A 23559-nucleotide genomic window follows, 5' to 3' on the forward strand; every position below is an offset into this window, starting at 1 on the left:
GGGGTTGGTTGGGGTTGAGGTGGGGGCGATCTTGGAGAAGAGTAGTGGGAAGTGGGTTGGGGGCTGGATTTCCCCCCTGGTTTCTGCAGTTCGGTTGGGATGCGATGTCAGTGTTTGGTTCAGGGTGGAGTACAACTCGATTTCATTGTATAGAGTAAGCGAATGTTTTATTGAATAAGAGGTTAAGGGGCGCTTTCGAAGCTCCAGGTGTGGCTGCAAGTGCATCGCCGATATGGCATGCAACCTCCTACGCACGTTTGCTAGAAGCTCCCGTTGCGCGACCCCGCTGACTATGTGAAGACGGCTATGCTGGTGGGACCACCATCAGATGTAGTCTATCGAGTCAGTGTTGTCAGTAGCTCCCACATCTCACTTAGCATAATACCATGCTCCTTCGAAAAGGAATGGACGACCCATCGTATGTCGATGTCCATGTATAGTTATCTAATGTAGGCCACTCCAAGCTTGTTGTTGGCTAGCGGGAGCGCGATGGTGCCGCATGTGAATTGGTTGAGGAGCGTCACGAAGGCTGTCTCATCCACCAGTGCCGGCCATGATGCCGCACAGAACTGGCTGAGTTCGCACGACACATCCATGATGCAGCCTGCAATCTTGGACTTCTTTGAATAGTGGAGGGCGCCGCCATGGTCTCGAGGAAAATAGAGTGAAATTGATTGCTGGCTACAAATTAGGTGGTTGGTTTCTGGCCAAGATGGAGACGATCCAACAATGATCAACATCCAGGATGGTGAGAGGGGGGAGTGCCATTAAAAATTTTCTAACTAAAAGAATTCTAGATCTCACTGAAATATCCAAATTTCAGGAGATTTTTCTTTGCATTTTGATCTATCAAAATTCATTGCCATTGAATAATTTTATCGAATTTAAATTTGGTTTGAATATGCTCGCCTCAAGTCCTTTGAGCCCAGCCTCGGCCGCCTTCCGCCTCGGCAAGTTCGTCCAGGATGTCAACTCCCTCCGATCTCCTCCCATTGCCAACTGTAGTCCTTGTGTACTACAGTGAGGGCATCTACTACTTCACCAAGCAATTCATCTGACTCTCCCAGACTGGGCTCTTGCCCCGCACCCTCTTCCCCGAGTTCAGCGCGTCAGCGCCTTGGCCAACTTGCTGGGCTACACTAGGTGCATCACTGTTAAGCTGGAGGAGGGGTGCAGATGGAGTTTGCAATAAAGATGTGATTGACAAAGGAGGAGAACGAGGCTGTTCATGAAGCAACTGTCGTTTGTGTAGGATGAGGCGGACGCCTTCATGGGCCAATATATCATGAACCAAATATGCAATGAGAAGCACCATGGAAGAATTAACGATGTAAACTAAATACATGACATGAACTTGACAATACCAAAGGGTCCAATATTGAGTACATTTATTCTGCATAATGAATGATGCAAACTAACAACATGCCATGAACTTACGATACCAAGGTGTCGAGGATGGTCTACATTTATCCTACAGAATTAGTGACCTTGATCTCCATACAGATACAGTACCTAAGCTACCAGATTAGCTTATCTATTTGATTATCTCATGTGACATTAGTCCAATTGAGTTTGCTTCAAAGGAATTGTAGGAAGATGGGGTTCATACATGCAAACCAAAAGACAACTTCATGACCGGTCTAATTGGCATGCATCAATATTCCTTATCACTTTCATTCATATCTTCTAAGATTCTAAGCACCCTAGGAGTATTGGCTCATGTTGCATCGGGGCTTTAGGGCTCGCTGGTGGTCCCATCTGCAAGGGGGTGAATCATTGATGTGTGCCGCCTTTGGATCCATTCCTAGGTGTGTTACGTGCAAGAACAGCTCAACCCAATTCAGGCGATGCACACAACAAAGAAATCAACTGCGTAACCGCCGGTGTAAAAACACATTAAAAATAAGGAGGCTTAATGACACAAAAAAGGAGGCTTAACTCCGAGGATGGCGCGGTGGATGGAGAAAGTGAGGGCGTTGCCTTACGGGAAGATAGAGAAAGCAGAGGCGACGTCGACCATGCATTCAGGTTTCGAGAGTGGAGGAGCAGAGAAGCGAGGAGGAGGAGAATGAGCAATGGTGGTGGAGAGTATGCGTCGAGGACGAGAGGGATTGGTGCTAGGGTTTTCACCACACTCAACCCGATCTACCCCACACCTCCCAGTTCGCGTACGTCAAACCAGAGAAAAACCAGCCACTGTCCCTTTGCACCACAGGAGAACGACTCCACTAGTCATCCAGCGTCAGCTCAAGCGCGTGTGTGGAAAATAGATGAACGTCCGAGCAGCTAAACAACCTAAGTAAAAAAGATCGGGCAGCCATAGATCACTCGCGCGCTCACATGGCTCGTATGGCCAGGTATCCCATCAGGGTTTATAGGTAGAATATGCAACAGAATGTGATGGATCAGGTCTGACTTTAACAACAACAATACTTGATCATTCCTGACCTCTAGATCTATAACCCATAGGACACCCTGCCTATAGGGTGGCAACACGGAAGACCAATTAACCAGATATCTATGAGATAATTTTTGCTACCTTGCCACTGTAAAGCTACTTCAGGGATTTCAAACAGAGCCATCATACAGTATGGATATAGAATATTGTTTAAGCTGGACTACCATAGAACCAATTTACCGTCCAAGGAATTTGTACCACCAACTATCCAACTTTTTATCTATCCAACTTCAGTGTTTCCCCGTTCACTGTTTGAAGTTTAGCGTTATGAACAGGAGAGCATAAATGCTAAAAATATGACGTCGGATTTTTAAGCATGGCAAATCAAAAGTCTTTATTACAAATTACGTATCACATGCCCAACAAGCAATCTGCCATAAAAATGTTCGATGTGCCATAATTAAAACTCCAACTCAGATTTGTAGCGGGTCCTAGGACCCCCCCCCCCCCCCCCCCCAACAAATAATTCATCGGCAAACCCGTCTCCTAATTAAACAAGAAATCTCAAGTTTGTGAAAGAAATCTTAAGAACAGACAAAGTTCAAAATAGCTACAAACAGACAAATGTTCAAAACAGCAACAAGAAACCACCCAATGTACTGAATTTGTATACGATTACAAACAAACGCAATAGAACTTCTGAAACTGTTTGCCACTTGATGCCTACAGAACACACATATGATATGGTGCTCTAGAATCATCAGAATAAACGGCCGATTGAGGAGTTCAGAACCTGGGACGACGCCATGGCCTATCCACAGCCCACCAAACCAATGCAGCTAGGATAAGCAAGCTTGGACTGTAGGTGGCCACGTGATTTGGTGTTGTGGCGCCTCTCCCGGAGCGGCGTACTCCTCATCGTCCGGCACGACAAAAGAGACGGGCTCGACGGCGTCCTTGTCCAGAACAATAACAGTGTTATCTCCGACCATCCAGCGGAAGAGAAGGCATAGGCCCTGGCGTTGCGGTCCCGATGGCGAAAGACCATGCACGTCACCCTGAAGTTTGAGAGGCTGATGCCCGCGTCCGCGTCCGCATCCTCGCCGCCGAGGAGACAGCGCCCAACATGTTGCAGCTGTGGAACCACGCTGAGAGAGGGATTTCCTTGTAGTGCCGCACAAGGGGATCGCAGATGAGGAGCCGTGGCGCCCGCGAGTCCGCGACCTGTGGAAGAGGAGCAGGAGGTCGCCCCAGCGGGAGGAAGTTGAGCGCCAGATTTCGATCGGCGATGGTGCCCGCCCACGGCAAATGGGAGGAGGAGGGGATGAAGACAAGGTTAAGGCTAGGTGGGCGCGGGGAGCCGTAGCCGTCCTCGACGCAGTAGTGGCCAATGGCGTGGTCGGGTACGCCGTGGAGAGATCCGAACTGGCGGAGGAAGCCACCACCGTCAACCGTGATAACGCGGCGCCAACACTTGCAGGTGCTCGCGGCACGGACGAGGTGGGCGGGCGAGGGGAAGCACAGGAACACCAGCTCGAGAAGCTTGTCTAGGAGGACATCAATCTCGGCTGCCAGCGGGGATCCCCTCCGGGAATTCTTGCGGCGCCATGGCCTGGGGACCTGGAACTCGATCGGAAAAGGTTGGGCTAAGTAATGTGTGAGTAATGCTGGGTTTCCCTCATGTAGTGAGTCAATAGCGTGCTGGAACTCACTCGCCGGAAAGCCTCAAAATAAGGGACTGTCCGAGAAGTCAATGGTTGATACTTATCTTATGAAGACACGCCCAAGCAAGCAGCACCGAAATGGGATTGGAACCGGATGCCTTTTATGGAAAAATAACATCGCCGTCACCATGGGAGGATGTTTGTTGCAACCCCAAAGAATTAGACGGTCGTCTAACTTTTTTTAACTAAGTTAATTTTCTAAGCCGTTGGATCGAAATCCAACGGCTCTCCTTCATCTTGTTTCTCTAGCCCTAATCCCCATCCGAATTGGAGAAACTTCTTCATGTTCCAACCGCTTCCTTTGACACGCTTCTCTAGGTCTCCTCCAGTTGTGACACTGCTCCTCGTTGTCGCTTGCCGCGACGTCCATGCCTCCGGCAAGGAAGCTAACTAATTCGAGCGGCGGTCAGAGCTAAAGCCCCCCACCCCCCACCTTCACGGTTTACCTGCTTCCTCACCTCCACTGATGATGCCCCGTCTCTGACACGGTCCTGGCTTGGCCTGGCCGTGGTCGCGACACCTCATTGCTGCTAGTTGTCGTCTCTGGCATGGTGTTGCGCCTGGAATCCTCTTCATTCTCAAATGAAATAAAACATAGCACATGTTGCAATTTCAGGCAACTTACTAATATAGAACCAGCCAAAGTTTAGTCAAAAACTTCTTACACGCACGATGGAGACATTATTCTCGTCGAAACATCCGTGTTTAAAATAATTGTTGTGCTACTCCTAAAAATCATGCCCAAGCAGTAAATTTATAAAAATGCAACTCCCATTCAGTGAAAAGTGGACTTTGCCGGAATTGATGGAAATTGTATTTTCATCAATCAATTTAATTTAGACATAAGGAAATCTAGGTCGATTGAGAAGAAAACCGACAAAAACCGTAAAAAAAAAAGGTTAGAAACACACGACTCAAATTTATAGAAAGAAGAAAACGCGAGCGCGTTCACTCACGTACGCCAGAGCAGAACAGCTAGGCACGTTTCAATGCATCCCTCTTCCTCTCTTGCCCGTCAAAACTTTCCAATTTGCTGCCAATTTCTTGCTAATATATTTTATCATCAGCTTCTCCATGATCGATGCATCTGCCCATCTGATGTCCATACGTTGAAATCTACTCTTGCTCCCGATCAAATCCATCTCCATCCATATGAAGTGCCGACTACTCTCGACGGCGACGGCGACCATGGCTGTCTGCCAAGCCCCAAACCTGTTCTTTTGAACGAGTATCGGGACTGGAGCACTATGCCGGGGTTGTGCTGCCATCCTCCTCCATGGACTGTAGTTGCTGGAGATTCTAGTCTAGCATGCCCTAGATGGATCACATCAGGAGAAGGCAAAGATAAACTAGGTAGCCAGCCCGCCGGAACAACCACACGGCCGGGGTCTAGATGGGAGGGACGCCGAGGGGATGGACTCACCAGGTCGAACATGGATGCGATATGGGTGTTTAGTTGGTCCCTAAGCGTGGCGACGTCTATTGTGAGGAGATGATGGAGCGGATCTGGTGGCGGAGAACCCGTTGAAGGGATTCAAAGCAGTTGTGGTGGTGGAGGAAAACATTTTGTTTTAATTGCTGCAGCCAAAGCATATTTAGTTGGTATCTAGCGAAAAATATTTGGTTTTTAATTGCTGTAGCCAAAGCATATTTAGTATCGTGTGGGATATACTCCCTCCATTCCTATATATAAGGTGTATTCTTTTTTTATAAAATTCCAGAATGTAAAATGCATTTCTTCTAATTCCACATAATTCCCTTGTTAGCCCTCTAGAAAAGGGAAAGTATCTCTCTCCCGATTGTCTTTATCTTTTCTTGTAGAGAAGGAAGGAAAGTATCTCTCTGTCGATTGCATGTATCTTTTATTTTATAGGACTAACTGATTTACTTGCCACTAACTAATAAATTTGTCAAGGGTAATTTCATTCTAACTTGTCTATAATTATGTGCCTTGGTCACTGTGCGGAAATAATACACCTTAGAACGGAGGGACTATATAGTTGGAATGCATTGAATGCGTTCGTAATTACTGCCAATTTTCGCCTTCTCCACGTACCCTCTCTCACGTTGAATTAGCACTTGCAAGACATGTGTCATGTAGTCTAGCAATGTGGCCTCACAACATCTCTCTTCCACGTTGCATCTATCGAAGCATCTACAGTCGGATATAGCAAATCCAGCCGCCTAAACATCTGCAGACGTGCCGGAACACGGGCCTGCCTGTCAGTTGGAAGCTAGCGACGTCTCGGCTTGACAGGAGCCTATGGGTGATGCACCATAGGAGCTCGCACAACAGATCCGTGATGTGGCCCAGCCGCTTGGCCTCCAGTCTCGGACTTCTCCGAAGAGTGGAGGGTTCCGCCATGGTCTCGAGGAAAAGAAAGTGAAATGGATTGCTGGATATGAATTAGGTGGCGGCTGGCTTGTGTATTCTATGTAATGTGTAATCTACATGTGCGCTTGTGTATTCTATGTAATGTGTAATATTTCATTAACAAACAGTCCCTCAGATCCCTGCAAAAAAAAATGCTAAAACATATGAGCAATACAAGAAGTACACATTTGTGTACTTAAAATATCAAATAGTAGGCTATTTTTAGATCCACATATTTATCCCTTTTGTGTATGTACCACATATTACCGGCAAGAAAAAATGTGTACATACCACATATTGAAATATGTGTATTGAACACAATTATAGCCACATAGGTCACATTCATATGCATCTACACGTAAACATGTCTGGCTGGACAGGAAAAAAAGTCTGAGTGGCATATGGGACCATCTTGGCAGGAAGTGCAAATGAAATAAAAAGGAATAAAACCCAACACATTTGTGGTTAAATTTGATTAAGATGAAATAATTTCCCTTAAATGGGATAATCTTTGTCAAAATAAGCCACATATGGCTTTCTTCAGACTACTGGCCTCCTCGTCAGCACGCGCGGCGTCCTTGGCCTCATCGCGCACGCGGTTGGCATCCTTCAAGCTTGCTCGAGCTGGGCCACCTCCTCACGGGCTGCGGGGCAATCCGAATTCGAAGCTCAAGATAGAACAATTAAAACCATTAACCTACGCATCAAGGGCGTAGCCTCGCGCTAGCCACGTCGGTAGAACGAGCCGAGCGAGGTACTGTGCGGGCTGTTTGTTTTCATCGGGCCATGTGTGCGTTATATGGCCCAGCCCTGTTTCCAATCCCACCCCCCGCGAGTCCTCCCCTTCTCCCTCTCCTTCCTCTCCCTCTCCCAAGTCCGCCGCCGCCGCCGCCGTCGCCGACGACCTACCTCCACGACCGCTGATCCTCGCGCTCTATATGCTCCTCCACCGCATGGATTCGTCGATCCCATCCTTTTGTGGTTGCCTGCATCGGTTTTACCCATCTAGGGTTTCGGTGTGGTCGACCTACTCCTCGCCGGCGATGATCTGGTGCGTTGGTCCGTTCGTCTCCGTCTCCTGTCGTGCTCTCTCGTGGTGTTGTGCCTCCTGGATGGCGCTCCTGTGCCTCGGATGCACGCCCCTCTCTCCCGAGCTCGATGAGAAGCAGCGGCGCCCCTTTCTCCTGAGCTCCAAATCCATCCCAACAGCGCTAAGGTAACCAGCGGCAGAGGCTCCCACCTAGCACCTCTCTCCCCTTGCCCCCTCCTTCTCCTCCTATGTGTTTTCGATTTTTTCTGCGTGTGCTTGCACGTTCATGGATCTAGAGGTAGCAGATTATGTTTTCTGTGTAATATTTCATAGGCTTAAACTTCAAGGAGTAGATGTAATGCTATTGTCTTTTGCCTCCCTCCATGTTATCAGTATGGGTGCCATCTTCTTATCCCAGATTCTTCCAATCTTATCATCTTTATTTCACTTTCTCTCACATTTTTCCTTATTTTTGGCTTGTTTGATAAGTTTATTTGTCTTGCTGCAGGGATCCTAATTTAGGTTCAACTCCAATCAACAAATAGAGTGCAACCGTTGAGTTCATCCCGATACAGTGGCAGTCACATAAGATGGAGCATGGAAATGGACGAGTAGTTCATATTATTCAGTTGGGTTTGACTGCATCTCGTCTAACTAATGTATGCCATATTACTATGTTTGTTTCCTTTAGTTTTTTTCATTACTCTATAAGAATGAGTAATAGGCTCTTGGCTGGTGCTTGCTTCAGATTTTGTTAGCTAATATTAAGCTTAGCAATGCAAATGTGTAGGTGTTGATGTGCTATGTTGTAGAACTTGGGTCATGAAAGTTAGATCCTAAGAACTTCTGTTCATTTCACTAAAAAATTCTGAAGTTGTCTATAACAAGTTATCCAACAAAAGTACACTGAGCCTTCTAAGATTGACCTGTGTATTAGATAGTTGCCTATATGATCACTTGTCACTAATGAATATTTTATGGCAATGATTGTTAGAGACGGACAAACACAACTGGAAGAAAATAATGGAAAGTACAACTTGTGGCAAGAAAGTTTCATCCGATATTTTCAAAGGTAGGAGCTGGGAGCAATATAGGTGATTAGGTTAGTATGGTATATTCCTCTTCTTTTCTACTTGTTTTTCCTTTGTGATGGATGTGCCTATTCTGCTTGTTGGTATGCATAATTGCATATGCAATCAGCTTCTTTGCTTCTTCCTCCTTCGCCAGGTATTAGTATTATGCCCATGATCTTCAAATTTGATATATGATGTAGGTCAGAGGCCTCTCTTAAAATCGCCGTAATCATGAAATTATTATCACCTATATAATACCTGAAACTAGCACTCTTAATAATGATAAATTGTTCATTCTACCTAAAAATCTTCTAAGTATGCGAGGCTAGCTTTTCAAACATAAATGTTTGGCTCTTTTTGTGTGCGTCTACATTTGTTCCATAAAGTATCATTTGAACCATTGTGCTTAAATAAACATTGAAAAGCTTAATTTTTGTATTTCTGATGCCTTTCGTAAAGAACTGATGATCGATAGTGACAACACTACACATGATTAAGCTGTAGCACTAAGTTGTCCCTATGATTCGTATATCTGAGTGAAGTATAACGATCTATCTGGTCAATCCATTTACCTGTTTTCAGGGTGGTTTGGTGTGCGAAAAACTGTTGGACTTGATAGTTAATGAGCCTTACTAGTAGAAAAGGGGGCAATGGTCCAGGCCGGGTCAGCCCATTAGTCCCGGTTCAATCCAGAACCGGGACCAATGGGGGCATTGGACCCGGTTCGTGAGCGCCGGGGGCCGGCCGGGGCACGTGGGCCATTGGTCCCGGTTCGGCTGGACCTTTTGGTCCCGATTGGTGGGACGAACCGGGACCAATGCGCCTCGCTCCTGGCCCACCACCATTAGTCCCGGTTGGTGGCATGAACCGGGACCAAAGGCTGCCTTTTAGTCCCGGTTCGTGGCACGAACCGGGACCAATTAGTTGCCTATATCTACCCCTCGCCCGCGAGCAGAGCACTCCCAGTGCTCTGTTTTTCGTGGCCGGCGAGGGGAGAGCTTTGTGGTGCTCTAGCTCACCTCCTATGCACACGAGGTGTTCGATGGAATGCCCGAGCCACACTACTTAAGCTTTCTCCTCTCCAAGCTCGACCTCCAAGCTCCATTTTCCTTAATATTTGTCTAGGTTTAGCGGTCCGTCACGTCCCGTACCCGTCTTCACCGCCGTCGATCGCCCGCGCTGATCTCGTCGCCGGCACCACCGTGGTGAGCCTCTTGTTCTTATCTTCTTTCTGAAAGGAAAAAAAATTCTTACTTGTATATTTATATAGATACTTGTATAATTTTCTTACTTTTATTATTGCATCTTATATAGTGCGATGATTTTGGTATCCGTCCCCGTCGGCCCTCGTCCTATCTATGATTCGGATGTGGTATATATTATCTTTTCATAACTATTGGTTCATTTATTGTTTATGACAATTATGCCGACCAACGTGACATAGATTTTATTTATCTAGGAGGTTGTTGAACCAGAAATTCCAACCGACCCTATTGTCGAGAGGTTAAATTTAGTTGAAGAAGAAAACAATTTGTTGAAGGAAAAAATTAGAAAAATTGAGGACGAGAAGATGATATTGGAGTTGCATGTTGCGGATGTCGTCGATGATCACAAGATCAAGATGGATGCAATGCGCTTGAAGATTAGAAAGATTAGAAAATATGCCATTCATACCGAGGCTTGGTATCATTATGCTGTTGGATCAGTTGTTACATTGGTTGCGATTATGATCACATTTGTTTTCGCATTGAAATGTTTACATAGTTTCAGTGTATGGTTTAATTAATTTAGATGCTCTGCAGAGCTTTATGCTGTTAGATGAGAACTATGTATGTACTTTGGTTTTAATGTGATGATGAACTCCTATTAATTTAGTCACTTAATTATCTATTCATGATGTTCTGTAATGATTTTTGACACACTTAATTATATATAATGCACGCAGATGAATCGGCAATGGATGTACGGTTCAAGACACACCTCCGAGTACATTGAGGGCGTGCATGATTTTCTCGAAGTGGCTGAGGCAAACAAGCAGAATGGTTTTATGTGTTGTCCATGCCCTATATGTGGGAATACGAAGTCTTACTCTGACTGGAAAATCCTCCACACCCACCTGCTTTACAAGGGTTTCATGCCACACTATAATGTTTGGACGAGGCACGGAGAAATAGGGGTTATGATGGAAGACGGCGAAGAAGAAGAGTACGATGACAACTATGTGCTCCCTGAATATGGTGATGCTACTGAACATCAAGAGGAACCAGACGATGTGCACGATGATGCTGCAACGGGCGAAGCTGCTGAAGATCAAGAGAAACCAGACGATGTGCCCGATGATGATGATCTCCGCCGGGTCATTGTCGATGCAAGGACGCAATGCGAAAGTCAAAAGGAGAAGCTGAAGTTCGATCGCATGTTAGAGGACCACAAGAAAGGGTTGTACCCCAATTGCGAAGATGGCAACACAAAGCTCGGTACCGTACTGGAATTGTTGCAGTGGAAGGCAGAGAATGTTGTGCCTGACAAAGGATTTGAGAAGCTACTGAAAATATTGAACAAGAAGCTTCCAAAGGATAACGAATTGCCCGACAGTACATACGCAGCAAAGAAGGTCGTATGCCCTCGAGGATTGGAGGTGCAGAAGATACATGCATGCCCTAATGACTGCATCCTCTTCCGCGGTGCATACAAGGATCTGAACGCATGCCTGGTATGCGGTGCATTACGGTATATGATCAGACGAGATGACCCTGGTGATGCTGACGGCGAGCCCCCCAGGAAGAGGGTTCCTGCGAAGGTGATGTGGTATGCTCCTATGATACCACGGTTGAAATGTCTGTACAGAAACAGAGAGCATGCCAAGTTGATGCGATGGCACAGTAAGGACCGTAAGAAAGACGGGAAGTTGAGAGCACCCGCTGACGGGTCGCAGTGGAGAAAAATCGAGAGAAATTACTGGGATGAGTTTGCAAGTGAGCCAAGGAACATATGGTTTGCTTTAAGCGCGGATGGCATTAATCCTTTCAGGGAGCAGAGCAGCAATCACAGCACCTGGACCGTGACTCTATGTATGTATAACCTTCCTCCTTGGATGTGCATGAAGCGGAAGTTCATTATGATGCCAGTTCTCATCCAAGTCCCTAAGCAACCCGGCAACGACATTGATGTGTACCTAAGGCCATTAGTTGAAGAACTTTTACAACTGTGGAATGGAAACGGTGTACGTACGTGGGATGAGCACAGACAGGAGGAATTTAACCTAAAGGTGTTACTGTTCGTGACCATCAACGATTGGCCCGCTCTCAGTAACCTTTCAGGACAGATAAACAAGGGATACCACGCATGCACGCACTGTTTACTTGACACCGATAGTATATACCTGGCAAGCTGCAGGAAGAATGTGTACCTGGGCCATCGTCGATTTCTTCTGACCAACCATCAATGTCGAAAGAAAGGAAAGCATTTCAAAGGCGAGGCAGATCACCAGAAGAAGCCCGCCATGCATACCGGTGATCACGTACTTGCTATGGTAAATGATTTACACGTAATCTTTGGAAAGGGTCCCGGCGGACTAGCTGTTCCGAGTGACGCTTGGGGACAAGCACCCATGTGAAAGAAGAAATCTATATTTTGGGACCTACCCTACTGGAAAGACCTAGAGGTCCGCTCTTCGATCAACGTGATGCACGTGACGAAGAACCTTTGCGTGAACCTGCTAGGCTTCTTGGGCGTGTATGGGAAGACAAAAGATACAACTGAGGCACGGGAGGACCTACAACATTTGCACGAAAAAGATGGCATGCCTCCAAAGCAGTATGAAGGTCCTGCCAGCTATGCTCTTACCAAAGAAGAGAAGGAAATAAGATGAATGCCTGCTTAGTATGAAGGTCCCGACTAGCTTCTCGTCTAATATAAAAGGAATAATAAATATGGCAGAGAAAAAGTTTCAGAACTTAAAGTCTCATGACTGCCACGTGATTATGACGCAACTGCTTCCGGTTGCATTGAGGGGGCTTCTATCGGAAAACGTCCGATTAGCCATTGTGAAGCTATGTGCATTCCTCAATTCAATCTCTCAGAAGGTGATCGATCCAGAAATCATACCAAGGCTAAGGAGTGATGTGGTGCAATGTCTTGTCAGTTTCGAGCTGGTGTTCCCACCATCCTTCTTCAATATCATGACGCACGTCCTAGTTCATCTAGTTGACGAGATTGTCATTCTGGGCCCCGTATTTCTACACAATATGTACCCCTTTGAGAGGTTCATGGGAGTCCTAAAGAAATATGTCCGTGACCGCGCTAGGCCAGAAGGAAGCATCTCCATGGGCCATCAAACAGAGGATGTCATCGGGTTTTGTGTTGACTTCATTCCTGGCCTTAAGAAGATAGGTCTCCCTAAATCGCGGTATGAGGGGAGACTGACTGGAAAAGGCATGCTTGGAAGGGACTCAATAATATGCAGAGGCGGATATTCTTGGTCTCAATCACACTACACAATTCTACAAACTCTACCTTGGTGACCCCGTATGTCGATGACACAAAAACAGTCTGCGCTCCAAACACCCGGAGCAGTGCGACGACTGGATTACATGTGAACACATCAGGACTTTTAGCAGTTGGTTGGAAGCACGTATCAGAGGTGACAACACTGTTTGTGATGAGCTGTACTTGTTGTCCAGGGGACCATCTTTGACTGTATTGATTTGGAAAGGATACGAGATAAACGGGAATACATTTTACACGATTGACCAAGATCAAAAGAGCACCAACCAAAACAGTGGTGTCCGCTTTGATGCAACAACCGAGAGGGGAAAGGACACATATTATGGTTACATAGTGGACATATGGGAACTTGACTACGGACATGATTTTAAGGTCCCTTTGTTTAAGTGCAAATGGGTCAATTTGTCAGGAGGCGGGGTACAGGTAGACCCTCAGTACGGAATGACAACAGTGGATCTGAAAATTCTTGGGTACACTGACGAACCGTTCGTCCTAGCCAATGATGTGGCACAGGTTATCTATGTGAAGGACATGTCTACCAGACCGAGAAAGAGAAAAGATAAGGAAGCGAATACATCATACGATGAGCCAAAGTGCCACATAGTTCTTTCAGGAAAAAGGGACATCGTGGGAGTGGAGGACAAGACAGACATGTCTGAAGATTATGAAAAGTTTCATGAAATTCCTCCCTTCAAAGTCAAGCCTGACCCCAGCATCCTGATAAACGATGAAGATTATCCATGGTTACGGCGCAATAAGCAAATGACACAAGCGAAGAAAAAGTGAAGACTTTTCTCCCGCAACTATTATGATGATATCATGCCAACTTTGTAACTAACGAGTATGATACCATTGTCCGTTTTGTACATGCACATGCTATGTGGGTCAATTTATGATACCATGCCAACTTTCAACTTTTTCAGAGTTCATTTGAAATGCTTTAATGTCTTATGGTTCGGCCCTCGTAATAATTATAAATAGCAACAATAAGTATTTTGTTGTAAGTAGAAACAAAATAAAATAAATAAAGCAAGAAAGAAAACAAAAAAACAAAAAAAGTGTTTTCAAATTTGAAAACTAATGGCACTAACAGAAAGTTTATAATTTTCCTAAAACTAAAAGCAAAAACAATTAAAAAATAAAGCAAAAAACAAAAGAAAATAAATAATGCAGAAAACAAAACAAAAAAACAACAATAAGTATTTTGTTGTAAGCAGAAACAAAATAAAATAAATAAAGCAAGAAAGAAAACAAAAAAAAGTGTTTTCAAATTTGAAAACTAATGGCACTAACAGAAAGTTTATAATTTTCCTAAAACTAAAAGCAAAAACAATTAAAAAATAAAGCAAAAAATAAAAGAAAATAAATAATGTAGAAAACAAAACAAAAAAACTGGAAAAAAATTAAATATAGCAACTATAAGTAAAGAAAACAAAAAAACAAAAAAATGCCTCCTACTGGGCCCCCACGGCCTGAATACGACATGAAACCCTACTATGGGCCAGGATTCAGGGCCACAGTAGGCCCAGAAGGCCCATCAGGCAAAGCAATAGCAAGTAGGCCCGAAAGCCTGCAGTGGAGAGGAGCTCGAGAGGGGTGCGGCAGTGGGGCTTAGAAACCACTGCGCGCCCCTCTCAACTAGCGAGGTGGGACTAAACTTGGGCCCCGAGCCGGGCAGCACAGGGGCCTTTGGTCCCGGTTGGTGGCACCAACCGGGACTAAAGGGGGGCATTAGTCCCGGTTGGCGCCACCAACCGGTACCAAAGGCCGTCGGTTCCCGCCCTTTGGGCTGCCGAAAAAGAGGCCTTTGGTCCTGGTTGGTGGCACCAACCGGGACTAAAGGGTGCATTAGTCCCGGTTGGTGTCACCAACCGGGACTAAAGGGTTTGCTATATAAGCAACACTTAGCAATTTCCGGCCAAATCGCCCGCTTCTCCCCCGACGCACCCTGCTCCTCCTCGTCGCTGTCACTGCCCGACGCCCCTGCTCCACCTTGCCGTCGCCGCCGCCACCGACGCCGTCAGGCTGCTTGCCTGAGCCGTCGCCGCCATCCCCTGTGAGCACAGCCTGCTCCCGCTTCCCTCCCATCCCGCGCCCCTGCGCGGCCACCGCGCGTCGCCCCTGCCCTGCGCGGCCGCCGCGCCGCCGCCCTGCCCTGCGCGGCCGCCCCTGCAATTTCCATAGCAATTTTTTGCAATTTTTTGTGTATATGTTTGTATGTGTATATATATATATATGTACATGTTCATAGTAATTATTTTCATAAGTGTATTTTTTTGTTCATTGCATTTTTTCATATATATAATATATATATGATGAATGGATGTGGCTATATATGTATGTATGAATATAATGTTCATAGCATTTTTTGTTTATATATGTTTTTTCATATATGTATTAATTTTTTATTTCGGTTGTTAGTAGATATCGATTTTAGGTTAGTGCATTTTAGGTTAGTGTAGAGGAGAAAGTAAAATAAGGAAAAGGAAGAAAAGAGGAAGAAGGAAGAAGGAAGAAAGAAGAAGAAAAAGAATGAGAGGAAAAAGGAAAATAAGAAGAGGAATAAGAGGGGAGGAAGAAGAGGAGAAATAAATAAGAAGAGGAAAAAAGAAGAAAAAGAAGAGAAGAAGAAGAAAGGAATAGAGGAGAAGAAGAAAAAATAGAAAAAAATTTCTATTTTTTCTTCTTCTCCTCTATTCCTTTCTTCTTCTCCTCTTTTTTTTTCTTCCTCTTCCTTCTTCCTTCTTCCTCTTTTCTTCCTTTTCCTTAATTATTTTCCTTTCTCGTCGTTGTCGCGTCGTTGTTGATATAACCCCCTCGAGATAACTTTGACATGAGGGGCGGTCGATATATATACCCCTCTCGACCGTGATAACTTATACAACGGCAGCACCCCCCCCTCGACCAAAACTCTCGAGGACACCCAAACCCTAGAGAGAAAACGATGTTGGTCTCCTACCCCCTCCCGCCGCGCCCCTACCCGACAAATTAACTCTCTCGAGGCCACCCAAATTTACCAAGTTAAAAGAGCGTTGTCGTCGAGGCCACCCCAAACCCTTGAAGCGTTGTTGTGTCGAGGCGACCCCAAACCCTAGAGAAGCAGCGTCGAGGCCACTAACATGATTCCTTATTGTGATTATCCATCTGTACCATGTTTGAATAATAATTGACATGTTGTAAATATTTGCAGAAACTATGGAGCACTCCCGAGACGAAGAAACAGAAGCGATATTGGGGGACATAATCGCAAATGGAAGGGATGAAGTTGCGTCATTTCTCTTCGACACCGTTGCTCAGCTGAAAGAACTGGGTGAAGAAGAGGGCTATGTTCATGATGGTTTCGGCCCATTAATGCCGGTACAAGAAGAGGACTATGTTCATGATGGCTCCGGTGACACAATGGAGGTACAAGAAGGAGACCGTGCTGACTGCTCCGGTGACCGAACCGAGCCCGGCCAGGTATATATATATTAGTTAAGCCCGTGCTGACTAGTTAATTGATGCTTCCATTGTTTTGGTATATGTACACATATTAATTACTCTCGTCTTTCTTCCTTATAATTTCTAGCCCTCCGGATTGAGCACAACTTCGGTAAGGAGACGAGGCCCGAAGAAAAAGTTGAGCTCGGATGAAAAGTTTGAGATCATAGAAATCGCGCCCGACGACGAACCGATTGAACCCATCCGGACAAGGAAGCCATTTTCTGCTCAGTGCGGGGTTCTTGTTAGGGAAAAGATCCCGATCAGCATCCAGCAATGGTATAAGCCTAAAGAGGAAGACCCTGAGGTGTCTTATGTCAATGATATGCAGAAAGAATATCTTTGGACTGAGCTGAAGGCAAATTTCACCCTACCGCCAGAGGAGGATCCAGAGAAGCCAGTTAAAGAGCAATTAATCAAGTCTTGTGCTCTTAAGAAGATGGCAACCCTAATGAGGAGGTGGAGGAAAGAGCTGAAACAGTTTGTCGAAAAAAAAGACACCAGAATTCATCGGCAAATATGAGAAGATCAAAGATCACTAGCCCGCATTTGTCACTACTAGGAAAAGGGCTATGGATGATATTGACACTAATGGCGCACCAGACATGTGGTGCGCCATTACTATATACTAATGGCGCACCATGTGTTGCTACGCCATTAGTGTCCAAATACTAATGACGCACCACATCGCGGGTGCGCCATTAGTAAAAAAAAATTTAAAATTTTCGTCAAAACTACTAATGGCGCACCGTGGGAGTGGTGCGCCATTACTAGTTGAACTAGTAATGGCGCACCATGCCACGGTGCGCCATTAGTAACTTGGCCACCACTTCCACCGAATGCACCCCCCCGGTGGATCGCCTTTTCAGTTTAAAAATAAAATAAAAGAAAATGATGAAAATGTCAAAAAAAAGAAAATAAGTTTCCCATCTGATATGTGGTCTAGTTGTTGGGAAAATTTGCAAATATGAATTTCGACTTCATTTGCAAAATCTCTCGAGAATTTGTAAAAATGGGCATAACTTTTGCATACTAACTCGGATGAAAAAGTTTTTTATATGAAAAATCATCTACTCGAAAAGTTACATCTGAATTTAACCGGGGGAACCCTGTTAAACATTTTCAAAATCCTCACAAACCTAACAGAAAAAAAGATACGGGGCTTTTAAGATCTAGAGAGGCAAAAAAATTCAAAAAAATTCAAACTCACTAATGGCGCACCTGCCCGTGGTGCGCCATTAGTATCTTCCCGCCTTCAAAATTTAAAATAAGTCAAAAAAAAGTTACTAATGGCGCACCTGCCCATGGTGCGCCATTAGTATCTTCCCGCCTTCAAAATTCAAAATAAGTCAAAAAAATAAAAAAAAAAAGTTACTAATGGCGCACCGGCCCATGGTGCGCCATTAGTATCTTCCCGCCTTCAAAATTCAAAATAAGTCAAAAAAATAAAAAAAGTTACTAATGGCGCACCGCCCCATGGTGCGCCATTAGTATCTTCCCGCCTTCAAAATTCAAAATAAGTCAAAAAAATAAAAAAAAAGTTAGTAATGGCGCACCTGCCCACGGTGCGCCATTACTATGTCGTATATATGGCTGGGCGCACCTCCTCCACTCCACCTCTCCTCCACTCCATCTCCTCCTCTCCTCTCCTCCACTCCATTTCCTCCTCTCCTCTCCTCCACTCGTTCTCCTCCTCTCCGGCGACCTCCTTCTCCTCTCCGGCGACCTCCTCCTCCTCTCCGGCGACCTCCTCCTCTCCGGGAACCTCCTCCTCCCTCCTCTCCTCCCCTCCCCTCCCCTCACGGTTTCTCCTCCCTCCTCTCCGGTGAGCTCCTCCTCCCTCCTCTCCTCCCATTCCCTCATGGTTTCTCCTTCCTCCTCTCCGATGCTTCGGTGAACTCCTCTCCGGCGACCTCCTCCTCCTCTCCGGTGATGTAGGCGAGCGCCTCTTCGGTGACCTCCTCCTCCTCCTCTCCGGTGAAATCCTCTCCGGCAAAAGAACACGGCAAAAGAACGTACAATATCCAAAAACATGAACAAAATTTGAAATAATATCGGGCCAAAAAACGAGCAAAAAAAACTAGCAAAAAATGGGCAAAAAAATCACGATCCAGATCCAAATTCAAAATTCAAAAATAGCAATGGCGCACGGTGGGGGTTAGACGGTGCGCCACTACTATTTTCCCGCCTTCAAAATTCAAAAATACTAATGGCGCAATGTGGCCTATACTAATGGCGCACCAGTGGCCTATACTAATGGCGCATTGTGGCCTATACCAATGGTGCACCAGTGGTGCGCCATTAGTATACCAGATACTAATGGCGCATCAGTGGTGCGCCATTACTAAAAATTACTAATGGCGTGCTAGTAATGGCGCACCAGTGATGCGCCATTAGTAGGCAAAACTGGTGCGCCATTAGTAGGCCTTTTCCTAGTAGTGTGTGTCCCACAAAACAAGAAAAATGCTGTGAAGAAGAAGCTTCACCATCGCACGGGGTCAGGTGGCTACCTCAAAGCCCGGCCTAAGTGGTCCAAGGTTGAGCATGATCTGCTTGAAAAAGGAATCGAACCAGAGACAATGTACTGGCCAGACCGTTGCCGGACTTGGTTCTTCGGGGCTGGCGGAACCTTGGACCCTGTAACAGGGTTGTGCCAGTGGACGGACGAGCAACTGGAAATACCAGTCAAGAACCTTCGACACTATATCGATGCAGCGCAGCGAGGGACGTTCCTTCCAAACAGGGAGAAGGACGAGCTCACAATGGCCCTTGGGAATCCTGAGCACCCTGGACGGACACGAGGCACGCTAGGCTCCATTCCGTGGAAGATTGGTTTTCCGGACGCAGGGGGTTACAAAACCCACGAGAGGAGGAAGAAACTGGAGCAGGACCAACTGCAGGCGCTGCACGAAAGGGTAATGGGGCTAGAGGATCGAGAAGAGGAACTAGAAGCAGCAGATCGCAGCAAACGACCTGTCGAAGCTTCCCCCGAAGCTACCCCACCATCTCAGGGGAGAAGCAGCGTGGCTTCCACCGAGCTGCTTCAGCCGGAGCATGTCTTGACAGCTCCTGCCAGCTATCCCGTGGATGGTATCACGGAGTCTCAAAATTGCCACATTATGGCGCGATGGATGAATTTGAAGGTCAAGGTGGCTGTTGGCCAAGTTTATCCTAGTGGACCCGGCACAACTTATCACTGCCAGCCGATTCCAGAAGGATATTCTAATTATTATTTTTGTTCATTTCCTGATATCTCAAGTAATAATAATTATTTTCTTTGTCTTGCAGGGTTTGGAAACAGTTCACCGCAGAAGCTCCGGGACTGCCGAAGGAGCTGCGATATACATACCCGAAAGTAAGTACTACTGGCTAGCTAGTTGCGCGCATCTCCCGTTGATTCTATAGCTATACTTTCATCAATGCCATTTATAATGCTTCATTATCAGTTTGATTGACCTCTATTTCTCGTAAAGTGCTTGTGGCAGGAAGAAGGGAATGATTTCTGTGGATACTACGTGTGCGAGTTCATCCACAACGCGACTTTGAAAAACAAGCGGGGCTACTCTCAAAGACAATATTAAGTGCATAAGCTATAATATTCACAATTTCATTTTATTACACCATCATTTCTATTGAGTTTCATTCATATATATATATATATATATATATATATATATATATATATATATATGTATTAATTAACCCCCTTCTTCAAATTAGACGTGGCAGATGCGGAATGAACTCCTAGAACCAGATCGCATGAAAGCAATTCAAGAGGAATTGGCGGGATTCTTTCTTGACCACGTCATCAATAAAGCCGGAGAATACCATGTGGAAATTGATTTCAATTGCTAGGGGATTGTAATTAAGAGATCTTATACATATTGTACATGTATGTAGCCAGTAGCGTCAGATACATGATATACGAAAACTTGTTGTTCGACCAATCTCTCGGAGAAGGAGAGGTCGATCGATCACTTCTCTCGGTATGCATGACGAACTTCTGTACTGAATGGTTCTCTCGATCACTTATGTATATATAGTACGTAGCGTCGACCAAGCACGGACATAAGAGAGGACACTTCTCTCTATTAATTAGCTAGCTAACACAATATATGAAACACATAAATTAAACCCCCAAAACACCCACCCCCCTCCTTTTAAAAAAAACAAAAACCCCAGCCACTGGAATGCTGACGCGTGGATGCCTTTTGGTCCCGGTTGGAGCCACCAACCGGGACCAAAGGCCCCCTGACTAGGCTCGGCCTACAGGGCCACGTGGAGGAACATTGGTCCCGGTTCGTGTTTGAACCGGGACTAATGGGTCGAGGTATTAGTAACGACCCATTAGTCCCGGTTCATGAACCGGGACTAAAGGCCCTTACGAACCGGGACTATTAGGTGTTTTTCTACTAGTGCCTATTGTTATCATGGAAGAAGGTTTTCCTAATGCCATAAAGATGGATAATCAATTAAAGAGATGCGGACATCAGAGTTGAGGTGCAAATTTGAGGATTGAGTGATTGACTGATGATATAGTTTTTAAATTGTGCCTGCTGATAAGAACTAATCTCCATGTTTTTGGCTGGTTTATTGTGTGAATGATTGCCGCTCGTCATGTGTTCCTGCTTATGCTTCACTGATGACCCGATCTAAAATTGTCTTTTGGTTTGTCAGGACTTGTACGCATTGCACACTCGTCGGGTTTCCTTCACATTCCTTGTTGCTTTTCCTTTGCTTAGAGTTTTACTTGTTGGCTTTGCTCTGGGTTAATCATAGTTGTTGTCATTGTTGGTATGTGGCCTTGTAATTCATTCAGAGTGACATAAATTCAATTGATCCTGGCGAGGAGTGTGTTGTTGTGCATGATCGATCTGTTGCTCGACGGTGCTGCAGAGTGTCTGACACGATTGCTCTGTTCGAGAGTGTGTGGCTATTTAGTTTTGTGCTATCCGTAGCATATTCTGCCATGCACCTTTGCATTGTCGGCTTTATGTTAGAAAAATGAACCTAACTATTGTATTTTAAAGAAAAGTAAATCGCTGAAGAGTATCTATCTTGGCCTTTTTTAGCTCATAAGGTAACTTCTGATCATCCATGCAGACACATCCAAGGGTTCCTATTATGCCACCCCAGTTTTTCATGTCCTTACTACTGATGTTGTTCTTCTAAGTAGGTATATCATTTCTAGCATAAAAATATCATTTCCATTTACTAATATGTTTAGTCATGTGAGAATGCTCCAATCTAATATATTGGTGAGATCTGAGTTTATATTAAATTCCTGAATGCTGGTTAGTGCTCATATCAGTCACTATCATGTGATGTGTTCACTACTTTTTTGGGAAATCAGGGAAAAGACATAATAAGTCTTTCCTATAATATTGTTTGGTTGAGTTATCCTATGATGTCATGCCACCACGCTCTTGTTTAATTCTCCCTTGATCCAAACACAAGAAATGATAATCTGTGTGGTTCTTTACTTTTTTTTATCATTCATAGGTAGTTCCAAATGATGGGAAGATGGTTAGGTGACGAGTGCCCTCTCTGATGTGGATGCTGAAGAAGTTTAGGTTAGAACGTAATCCGTCGGATCATCTATTTGATATGTCATGCGTCTGAAACTTACGTCCTTTCTATACTCAATCTTGAATTATTGTTGCTGAAAAATTACCCGATGATCAGGTATTGATGTCTGTTAGCATGATTAACTATGGATGCAATGTTGAAGACTGATATTATATGCGATTGTCGCATCATGCTAGGAACTGATGAGGGCAACCATCACCACCAATTAGTCAGAGTTTCGCCACCATGCAAAGAACCGTGAAGGAGACATCTCCCATCGCAAGGCGCCTCCTCACCCTCGGCTCTGGACGCACCATGGACATATGAATATAATCTATTTTCGTGCGAACCTCTTAAGTATAATTTATGATGTGTTGAACCTTGACTGCTTTTGTACCTTGCAATGTCTTGCTTTTGGAAGGTAGCATATATGTTGCCGTGCATGTAACCTCTAAAATTGCTACACATCGAGTCTAACTGCACCTGTTTATGTCTATAATGCGACTGATGTATATCTGGTCATTTCTTCTGCTTTGCTTTTTTCAAATATCAGTTCCTTGACACAAACATCACATAGGCTCATTAGTACAGATAGGACGGTGGAAAGGGCGCGTCTTACCTGGCACCGCCCAGCTCCCACTCAAGCGGCACGCTAGGGCGCACCCCAACCACTAGTATTAACCAAGGGACAATATGGACTAGGAAGACTGAACTTACGAATAGCATTGGCACATGCACGCTCCAAGTTTTGATCGGCATGCCACCGGGCCTCAAGTTGTTTGACATGTCATCGACCACAACTATTTTTCCGAAAGAGCTGTGGTGGGTACCTGGTCGTGCCCATTACAGTTACGGGCATGCTTGTGGCGGGCGCTGGCCAGCACCCGCCACAACTAGGCTCTTCCAAATATTTCCGGTGGATGTGAACTGTAGTGGCGGGTGCCGATCTAGGCGCCCGCCACAACTATAATTGACAAGTGCACCAAATAAATAAATTTTTTGAAATTTTTTGCTGTGGCGGGTATCTGTGCTGGCCGCCACTGCACTTGATAGACAGTTCCCCTTCCGAACCCGCCTAGCAACCCTTCACAAAATTTTCATTTCCACCGTTTCGTCTTTCTCTCTGCCATTTTCTCACCCTCGCCCCCTCCTGCGTCGTCCTACGCCTCGACCGCCAACGCTGCCCCTCCGACCAGCCGGCGGCACCTTCCACGCGTCCGACGCCATGAGCGCCGCCGGATCTGCTTGTTGTTGCGTCGTCCGCTTCAACCGCCGCCACGCCATTCTCCGCCTCGATCGCACGCAGCCCCCATCCTCCGCCTCGATCGCCATTGCCTTCCTCCGCCTCGACCGCTGCCGCCGTGCTCCGCCTTGACTGCCGTCATGTCCGCAGCCAGAAAAGCGGC

At 45.6% G+C, this 23559-nt stretch overlaps 1 pseudogene; it reads right to left on the reverse strand.

Annotated features, from left to right (window-relative positions):
- Positions 1-3237: 3237 nt before the first annotated feature.
- On the reverse strand, positions 3238-23485 carry LOC123114987 (uncharacterized; annotated as a pseudogene).
- Between the last annotated feature and the right edge of the window lie 74 nt (positions 23486-23559).

Source organism: Triticum aestivum, chromosome 5B, assembly GCF_018294505.1.
Source record: "Triticum aestivum cultivar Chinese Spring chromosome 5B, IWGSC CS RefSeq v2.1, whole genome shotgun sequence".
Taxonomy (NCBI): Eukaryota; Viridiplantae; Streptophyta; class Magnoliopsida; order Poales; family Poaceae; genus Triticum; species Triticum aestivum.